The following is a 10,578-nucleotide window of genomic DNA, read 5'->3' as shown; positions in this document are numbered from 1 at the left end:
GGATTGGTCGTGATGCAAACAGGTCATGGCGAAATTTTCTAAAAGTGTGTTTGTAATTGTTTTATTAAACCGATTATGTGGATTAATAGATAATTGGAATATTAACCTTTATTAGGTAATAATATTAATAAAAAGAAAAATCTGGGCCTATTTTCCGCAAAGTATTACAATATTGTTTTTAACAAGTCAGGCGTTTCAATGTACCCCCTTATCTTTCGGCTATCAACGTCACTACATGATGCATGATTAACCGTCCCCCGTTTTTAATGTTATTTTCACGATATTAGTAAAATAACGTTAAAATTAGTGCAATTTCACTTTTGACCCCCTCCCGAGGGCCCACACATTTATACATTATACGTGCACACCGCAAGCGGGGCGAAATGATGGTGATCAATATAGAACATTAATGTCGTTGTTTAAATCAGGAACACCAAAGTACGCATGCAAATCCATAAATCATTCGACGCACCCGTCGGTTTTTTTTGTTGTCACCTCTCACTGGTTTCACAAACTCGTCAAGCAATTTCTCCAAACAATAAGCCTACAGTCAATGCTACCGAGCATCCTTGGAAGGTGATATCTGGCTTCATGTGCGCTGTACGAACGTGTAATGTCATTTCTAGTCGGTCTTCCTAGAAACTCGGTACCGTCTAACTTCGCATTGCAAAAATTATCGGTTACAAGTTGACGAATCGCGGATGTGCATTTTTGTGAAACGTGAATCTCTTTTTGCACCTAACATTGTAACCTTTTTGAAACTATTCAAATTAAGCTTCGATATTTCCCACGATTTTTAAAAATGGCTACTTCAATAAATGGAATCTCACTTTAAACGTCTAAGCACTGTACTTTGGGTTTTTGACAAAATAATCATTTATTAGAACTTCATGAGCCCCTTTCTACTCACTCCGCACAAATTTTCTGTGATCGTCCCGTATCTTCAAGTTGCAAGAAAAGAGTCAGACGAAGTAAATGAGTTGGGTAGAAATGAAGTACTTGAACCCTCACGGTACGCTCTGAGTGCCCTTATAGAGTGTCCATTTTATTTAAAAGAAAAAAAACATATTATATATCTCCTGTACCAGTTGTATCTCCGCTTTCATAGGATTTCGTAGACAACTCTTGCTGCTATGAGAATCATCATTTTGAAGGCGATTTTCCCTATTTTGGCTTCTTAAATAGCTTGATGAGGATTTCCCTGCAAGATCTAGTGAAGCATGGTATAATTAAGTAATCATCTTCATCAAGACTAGTAATTTTCAAAGGAATATTGTCAATGGAAGCTCCTATACTTATGGGTCTAGCATTAAAGATGTGTTCTTATATTTTTAGTACAAAACAGTCAAATCTCATATAATTTTAAAGCAAGCTTATAACATTGGAGAAGGAATGGAATGGAGGTTTTGCTCATTTTTCGAAACCCTCACACATCTTATACCTTATCCATAAAAATATAAGGTTTTGCTTAAAAATATATAGATAAGGTATAAGGATAAGGAATGGAATGGAGTGATGTTTTTAGGTAGTTCACTTAAATTTTATGGCCGGTTTAAATGAATATAAGGAATGGGACATGTATCCTCTAAGCAAATTAACCTTATTAAATTATATATTATTCCTTACACAATTGCATCACCCCTACGACGTTTTTTTTTTCGCCTGAAAAATAGAATCATTCACACGCTTAAATTTGCATTCGGATGGCTACTTGATACGAAGAGGCATGCCCATATCCATACACATTCGTGCACATTCATACACATATGCTCATAAGAAATCAAGAACTCACGTAAGTACGCAATTATGTAAACACATACCTATACCTATACCAATACTAATACCCATACCCATATGCATATGCATACACATAACAAAGTAATGCTTTTGTAAAGCTCTGTTAAGAACTTCCACACCTCAGTGTACCATTGAAAAAAAAAACCAATCACTTATAGAAGATGTCAATATGGCCCAAAAAAAACATCCAAAGGCACTATGCTTCAACTAATACATCTCATATAGCTTTAAAGATTTATGAATCTAAAGCTTTGTTTGCTTAAAGCAATTTCATAAACATTTAACAGTTTACCTATGCTTCAACTAATTTTAACTTAACATTCTAAAATTTCATCGGACAATTGATGAACATTGCAAACACCTGCAATACCTTGTTATCTCGAAGAACAACAACAACGAAAGAAATTAAGTTTCACTAACCTTTAAAATTTAATTAGATAGAGAAAGTATTTGTAATTAGCAATAATCTGAATACAAAACCAAATTAAAACAACATACAAAAGAATCAAACAATCCTTCATCTAAAATCGAAAATGAAACCACCCTAACTTCTTGTAAACCCAAACGTAAACTCATAAAATCAATAATTAATAATTCAATATTAATCAATTTAGCAGCCGATAGTTTTTGGTGAACGATAATCATGACAAAAAATGGATAATCTATACCCCCACATTCAACAGTTTAGACCATGTAACCAGAATTTAAACAAAAGGCCGGAACATTCAGTTTGAACCCGCCACCACTGATAGATTTAAGCCACACCACCATCACCACTAATGCTGATACTCATATCCACCAGAATTAGGTGCATGCAACACTGATCGACATAACTGTTGGTTTTAGTCCCCTCTCAACACTCTCAATATACACACAAAACACACACTCACGTATGTATATAAAAGAAAGAAAAATAGATGCAAAATAGGAAAGATGAAAAGCTGCTTGCAATTTTATTCAACATAAACTAGGCCTTAAATAGGCATACAAACTGCTGCAACGGACTAAAGGACTTATTCAAAACCTATTCTAAACAAGATACTAGTTCTCCCTAATACCTGGACAAACAAAAGACTCGATCACACAAACAACTTATTCAAACTCACGTGCATGGACTCAATTATCACACGCAAGATTGTTAGTTGACCCATTAAACTAAACACATTGCTGACACTACTAGAAAAGTAGGCAATTGCGATCATAATTTGCGACCAACATAATACGGTCGCAAAAATAGCGACCAGATTGTGACCAAAACCAAAATAGTCGCAAAATTAACGATCAACCTAGATTCGGTCGCAAAACGGTCGCAAATATGATAAATAGTGGTTGGAAAACGGTCGCAGATACAAGAAAAATAAAAAAGTAAAAGTTGCAACCGTCCAAAGCGGTCGCAAATACGAGAAGAATATAAAAAACAAAAGTTGCGACCGTTTAAAGCAATCACAAATACGAGGAAAATAAAAAAAAAAGTTGCGACCGTCTAAAGCGGTCGCAAATATGAGAGATATACAAAAAAGTAAATTTTCATTTTAGTCCCTGAGGTTTGTCTTAAAGTGCCATTTTGAACACATTGCCTAACTCCAATAAAAAAAACTATTTGGACTAAAACGATAATTTAAGACAAACTTTAGGGACTAAAATGATAATTAACTCATAAAAAACCAACTAAACTGCCTCACATTTTTTACATTTACTCTGCTCACATTAGGGTTTTTTTCTACTCACAATTCTGCGCGATTCACCGCTCCCTCATCTGATCAAACAAAACCTCCCGTCCACGCGTCTGGTCGAATTAACCTCAAGTAACATCTTAACCCTAATTTCCATGTGGTTCATCTTCCCAACGCGATCAAAAATGTATTCGTTATCATCAAAACCTTCGCAATCGATTTGATATGCTTCAATCACATCAAAATCTTCCCAATCGATCATATAACTTTTGGTTTACACTCGAATTCATTATCTTTCGATTTGTATATTTAGGTTATGAATGTCAATTTTATCATTATCTTATGTAGAAGACATGTTCATCTATCTCAAACATGTAATTTGGGGATTTGAAGAAGGAGAAGCAAGTGAACACATCTGACTTCGATTGATCAGCAATCTCTCTGATCTCCATAAGTACACAGGTTTGTACATACGCTCGATTTCGCATCAATCTTCTTGTTTATGCCAAATTTCTCTACTGAGGTCCAAAATAGATCGAAATAACGGTTTTTATCTGTATATTCAACGTTATTCAGTTTTTTATCTGTATATTCAACGTTTTTGTTGCATATGAATTGCCCTAATTGACAACTGCAAGTCATGTTGCTCTTTAACTGTATTTGGATGATGTATATTCTAAATTGAAGATGACCGGTGATTTTGAATGAGTGATATTCTGATAAATTTAGCTTTTCTTAGTCTCAGGTTTTCTATATAGTTGCTTCTATCAGTATTTGGTGTTTTTGTTGCATATGATTTGCCCTAATTGACAATTGCAAGTCATGTTGTTGTTAACTGCGTTTGGATGATGACTATTTTAATCATAGATGATCAAACATTTTAAAGTTAGGTTTTGGTTTCGTATGCTCAATTTTCTATCAACAACTCATTAATCTTCTCGTTTATGTCAAATTACTTTATTAAGGCGCAAAATAATTCGATATTGTTGAATTTATCCGTATTTGTAGTTGTTGCATATGATTTGCCCTAGTTGACATTTGCAAGTCATGTGGTTGTTATATGTATTTGGATGATGACTATTGTAAATCAAAGATGATCGACTATTTGGTTCCTTTTGTATTGCAAATATCTCCAACGGATAAGACTGAGAAACGTTCCATTCTAATAGTTCTGCACTCTCAAAACTAGAATGTGAATACCTCTGTTTTGAGTTGTTTCACAGAACTGCAGACTCGCAACATTGAGCTTAAAATGAGCTGCAAATATGGCTGTTGGAGTTGGAGCTGGTGTACCATGGGTTATGTGCAGGCAAACTGATGCTCCAGTAAACATTGTACATTCCTACTCTGTTGATTATTCAAATTACATGTGCCATTTTTGACCCATTTACTTGTGATTGATGGGTCAATTCTGTTATTTTTCATGTCTAATGGGTCAAATGGGTATGTAAAAGTCAGATTATTAACCTTATTTTCATGCAGATAATGTGTTTCTTTACTAACCCATGCAAGCCTATTATACTTGCACTTGCTTGGCCCGACCCGAAAATAAATCTTACAACGTTGGATTTACATGCTATGGATAACACTGTACTTGTCGGAGTGTCGTTCTTTACGGGAGCTTGCCAATCTTGTATGTCTCAAGGTAATTTTTCTACACACCCTGTTCTTTCTTCCGGTCAAAACGTTGGATTTTGCCGGCGCACTTTTATTCTGCCAGTTACAATTTCTCTAAGCATCAAGTTTCCGATATTAAGTGACTAAAACTCAAGATTTGAAAGAGAAAATTAAATGCTAATATAGTATTTTATATCACTACTTCCAGTGACCACAAGGTCCACAACTACAGCACTAAGCAGGTGATTAGTGTTACTCCGTGGATATACGACTACTTGCTCGCTAATGTTAGGGAACCACTGGTAAGAAGTCGAAAACTCATGTGAACTCTAGTGAATTCTGGTTAAACATTCAGTTGATTAATTGTGTATGAGTGAAAGAAGGAAGGATTTGTATGATTTGCAGATTCTAAGAGAACTTAGAGAGGAGACTGCACCAATGCGTGGGAGTCAAATGCAGGTATTTTGGTTCTGTTTGCGGTTTCTTTTTATGGAATTTGGTCTTACTTATGTGGTATGTTACTAGGTATCCCCTGATCAAACACAATCACTTGCGATGCTTGTCCAGATTCTCAGGCAATGTTAATGATCTGTATGTACATGGTAGACAAGTCCCAAGGTATGTTTATTATTATCACTTATTCATGAACTTAAATATCTTATATTATTATGGTAGACATACTATTTAGTTTAGTTTATTCGTTTTCTTAAAAAAATGTTAGACCTTTTAGAGTCTAGTTTCAATTAGTGCTTCTATCTTTATTGTTTGGAATAGGCATCTAAGTACTTGTTAGGTTATACTACTTTCAGCAAAATCAGGCTGTGTGCACTCAACATCTCTCAGTAATATAACTAATAGGAGAGAATCATGAAATGTTTGTATTTCGGCTGTAAACTCAACTGTACAAATTAAGATGCTTGTTAGGTTAGTTTTATTAGCTATTGTAGGTCAGAATATTTTTGTAGGTTAGTTATATGCTAGTGTCAACAGTCAGAAGGTATGTCAGACAAACATTTATGTTACTTTAATACGGATTGAATTCTATGTTACAGCATACACACATTTCATTGAGGTAGAAACTTTTAATTATCTAGTTTTCGCTATAATAATTTATATTGGCAGGTTGCAGCTGCTGGGTATGACAGACAAGGGGTAGCCGATCATGCGGAAAATCTCGCCACCAAAATTCGAAATAACTTAACCAATTCTATGAAATCTCTTGGTGTTGACATCTTGACTGGTGTTGGCACTGTTGTGGTATGTCATGTAACTGGCCAATCGAGTCATTTATACTATTTACCTTTATCTCGTTAACTTGCATCGGATCATACACGCACCTTATGTTTAATTATTATAAATATATTTACAGGGTCCACAAAAGGTTAAATATGGAAAGGTTGGGGGCACTGAGACAGTCATTACAGCAAAAGACATAATTATAGCTACTGGATCAGTACCATTTTGTTCCTAAGGGAGTTGAAGTTGATGGTAAGTACTGGGTTCTCTGTCTGTTTTTCTTATCAAAAGCGTCTAGCTGTAATACGAGCTACAATAAGTTTCAGCTGAATCTTTTTGGTTCTATAGGAACTTAGCTTTCTGTTTGCAATAGCATCTGAATCTTAGCTGGAATATAACTGGTAACTTTGACAACAATATAAGCAGCTAATCAGTTTAATAAATTATGATTATGCCGGCCATTAATATTTCACTTTGCATTGGTTTCATTAGATCGAAAGGTTGAACGTGATTATCCAAGATATAGTGAAAGAAAAAGAAGAAGAAAAAGAAAGGTTGAACGAAATTATTGCGGGATTGGTGGTGGAAAAAGGGAAAGATAACGTGGAGAAAGAGGCTATGAATCAAAGAATGGCAAACATTGAAGTGATGATAAAAGCTAGGTTTCAAAACGTATAATGTAGGTTATAAATAATTTGTTTTAACATGTATTTTGTTATAATAACTTTGGTATTTGATGTTTTAAGTGGAATGTTTTATATAATTGTGAAAATTTGATGATGTGTAAATTTAAAAAAATGACATTATATGCAGGTTAAAAAAATGGCTAAAAAGAAAAAAAGAAGCAGTTTGCAACCGCGAAAGATAGTCACAAATTTTCTTAAGGCAAGCGGTCGGAAAATGATTGCAAATTTTAAAAGGCAAGCAGTCGCAAAACGGTCGCAACAAGAGTGTCGCAACCAAAGTCGCACAAAACCAGTAACAGTCGCAAAATTTGCGACCACTTTTATAGTCGCAAAACACAGGTCGCAAATGATAGCAGCAGTCGCAACTCAGTCGTAATAGAGCAATTGCGACGGGTGTTTTTCCGATTGCATGTTTGATCGGGAAACGGTCGCAATAGGGCAGTTGCGACTGTTTTGCGACCGGAAATGCGGTGGCAAAAACCCAGTTTTCTAGTAGTGTGAGTCGTAACCGACTTGACCCGTAGCCGACCTGAATCATCAAGATTACATCCAACAATAACAGGACCACCACCAGAACCTTAACCATAGTCATAATTTGTTCATAGAGATTCGGAAGAGTCACCATATGAGTCTCTCTGATCTTTGTTCCGGCGGTAGCATTGGTGACAACATCGATCTTCTAGAGGCGTTGTAGAGAAAAAAAAATGAGAGAAAGAGAGAGAGGAGCAACTGAATCAGAAAACTCAAAAGTGATTTTTGGTCGTAAATTAAAGGAAACCATATAGAAGCACAAAGTACGAATGCAAAAATATTTTTTTTATAAGAAAGTTATTATCGTAGGAGAAGTTGATTTAAAAGTCAATGTATGTTTTCAAAAAATTCGTATCGTATGTTTTAAAAGTTATAATTAATTAAACTCTTTAAAATATGTAAAATTATTTTTTTCATCCTAATATGTGTGTGTGTATATATGGAATTTATAATTTGAAAACCCACTTTTATGGTTAAAACCCATGAAAACCTAATATCAGAAGGGAAAATGTCACAAAAATGTAAACAAGTTTATTAATTATTTCAATTAAATTACTGAAATTTTTTTGTCTCTCTAAAATAACTAAACTTTAATTTAGTGTTTTAATACTATGTAATTTGTAATCAGGTTATTATTTTTTTTCTCATTTAATGCTTATTTGGATAGGATATTATTTAGATTTTGTAGATTTTATAAAATCAAAATATAAATTAAACCCACCCAACATCATGCCGACGTTTCAGAACTCCGATCACATACACTCCCAACCCAACCTTGGCCCTCCGTTGAACGAAGAGCAACCGACCCTGCGTTTCAGACCCTTCGACGACGACTAGCAACCTTCGACAAAGACGGTTTCTTTCTTCGTGATCTAAGATCAGTGAATTTTTCAGATTGTTTTTTTTCCGTTTTTTGTTGCTTTTTTCCGATTTAGTTCTAGATTGTTTTTTTTATTCGATTTTAGTTGGTTCCAATGGGATGTGGATTGGTGGTGGCTAGGAAAAGAAAGGAATGATTGAGATTGATGCTTTCTTCATTTCAAATATTACTGGTTCCTTAAGAAATGTTTGATGTTTAGGTGGATATAGCTGGCGTGATGAGTTTGAATCGTGTAAAATTAAAAAATTGTGAAGTAATGAAGTTGATAACATGAAGTAGGTGTCATTATAATAAAGATATGATTTTTTAAATTTTAAATAGAATAAATCTATATCAATATATATACTTCCCACGTCATATTAAAAATGATTTTTAAAATTTTAAATAGAATAAATCTATATCAAATATATACTTCCCACGTCATATTAAAAATAAAAAAAAATTAATAAAACCAGACAAATCATCATGGGTAACCTGGTAACCTGATAATTACAGACCAATTGAAACCTCAATATTTTTTATTTAATTAAAAAAGGTTTAAGTCATTTATAGTTTTTACAAAAAGAAACTTTAAAAAAATCGCATGGATTTGTCACACACGTGTAGCAATATGTCGTTTAATTGCTACAAAGATTTTGAGGCAATAATAACATTATTTTTACACATGTGTAACAAACGCTTACATTTTTTATTTTTTTTAAGAAACTTTAAACTGTCCAAAATAATATTGAGATTAGATTACAATTACCTGCTATTATAGTCTAAAGGAAAAATTACATTTTTCGTCCTTTATGTTTGTATCTAGTTGCAATGGATGACCTTTACCTTTAATATTTACAGCCACATTCCTTTTTTTTTTGAAAACCTGTTACATCTTTCGTCCTTTACCCCAAACCCAGTTAAAAATTTGGTTAAGTTACATCACGTGCACAGCACGTGAGGGCATTTATGTCCATTCATAACAACCAGCTACCCACCATTTAAAAGCCCCAATATCTCCCCCAAATCCCTGATTAGGGTTTCTTCCCCATTGTTTTAGCCCCCATACCTGCAACTCTCTCTAAGGCGGCTGGCCCAAAATTAGGGTTTGGATCTTAAATCATCTGCTCATAAACGAAGATTGTGTTATGCGATTGTGGAAGAGAAGCTGTTATCTCACCTCTTGGACAAATAGGAACCCAGGTCGCCGTTTTTATGGGTGTCCTGATCAAGGATCGACATGTCGATTCATAGGATGGGTAGATCAGTCCAATTGCCATTCATGTGTGAACATCATCCCAGGTCTGCTACGAAACAGAAACATGTTAGAGGAGAAGGTGAAAGAACTTAAATCTGAGACAATGAAGCTGAAAAAGATTTTGATTTTGAGTTGGGTTTGCTTCATCGTGTATTTGTTCACGTAATGCAAAGCAGTCTAGATGTAATGTGGTAGTCTTGATGTAATGTAGTTTAATGCAAGTAGTTTTTGTATGAAATGTGATATGTAAGTAGTTTTGATGTAATGCAGTACCTTTTGATGTAATGCAGTACCTTCGGCAAATGATGTTGTCTTTCTTGTTGTTGCAAAACGGAATTTTGACCCATAACCTGTTTTGATGTAATGCAGTACCTTCGGCAAAAGATATTGTCTTTCTTGTTGTTGCAAAACGGAATTTTGACCCATAACCTGTTTTGACAATCTCTATATTGACCCAAAACCTGTTTGGACATAACCTGTTTGGTAAGCAGCACATAATTGACCTGTTTCGACAGTCTCTATTTTGACCCATAACCTGTTTGGACATAACATGTTTGGCAAACAGCACATAACCTGTTTGGACACTTTAAATGGCTGCAAATTGCAAACAAACAAGACAAATGACCCATTCAACTGCTGTAGACATCAAACACAATGCAACTGCTGTTTGGACACTTTAAATGGCTGCAAATTGCAAACAAACAAGACAAATGACCCATTCAACTGCTGTAGACATCAAACACAATGCAACTGCTGTTTTGACCCATTCAAGTGTTGTAGACATCAAACACAATGCAAATTGCAAACAAAAACTGCCACATTGGCATAGATAACCAAGTTATAAAAGACACGTTTTAAACATGTTCCAAACATCTAGAGTTAGTACATATCCCATAAAGTACTAAGTTAGACCTTAACAAA

The 10,578-nt window shown here is 34.6% G+C and overlaps 1 long non-coding RNA gene across 7 annotated transcripts; it reads left to right on the top strand.

Annotated features, from left to right (window-relative positions):
* Positions 1-3,525: 3,525 nt before the first annotated feature.
* LOC110878683 lies at positions 3,526-7,103 on the top strand. 7 transcript variants are annotated; one of them, XR_004867534.1, is made up of 11 exons: positions 3,528-3,657; positions 3,819-3,932; positions 4,694-4,804; positions 4,953-5,115; positions 5,296-5,389; positions 5,493-5,546; positions 5,613-5,705; positions 6,210-6,344; positions 6,457-6,575; positions 6,672-6,724; positions 6,816-7,103. It is a non-coding gene; the product is annotated as an uncharacterized LOC110878683 (long non-coding RNA). The 7 variants fall into 7 exon arrangements; XR_004867533.1 differs by having other exon boundaries at positions 3,528-3,742; XR_004867535.1 differs by having other exon boundaries at positions 3,530-3,932; positions 4,983-5,115.
* Positions 7,104-10,578: the final 3,475 nt, after the last annotated feature.

Source organism: Helianthus annuus, chromosome 9 (assembly GCF_002127325.2).
Source record: "Helianthus annuus cultivar XRQ/B chromosome 9, HanXRQr2.0-SUNRISE, whole genome shotgun sequence".
NCBI lineage: Eukaryota > Viridiplantae > Streptophyta > Magnoliopsida > Asterales > Asteraceae > Helianthus > Helianthus annuus.
The sequence above is the reverse complement of the archived record's forward strand: the minus strand, read 5'-3'. Positions and strand labels throughout refer to the sequence as shown.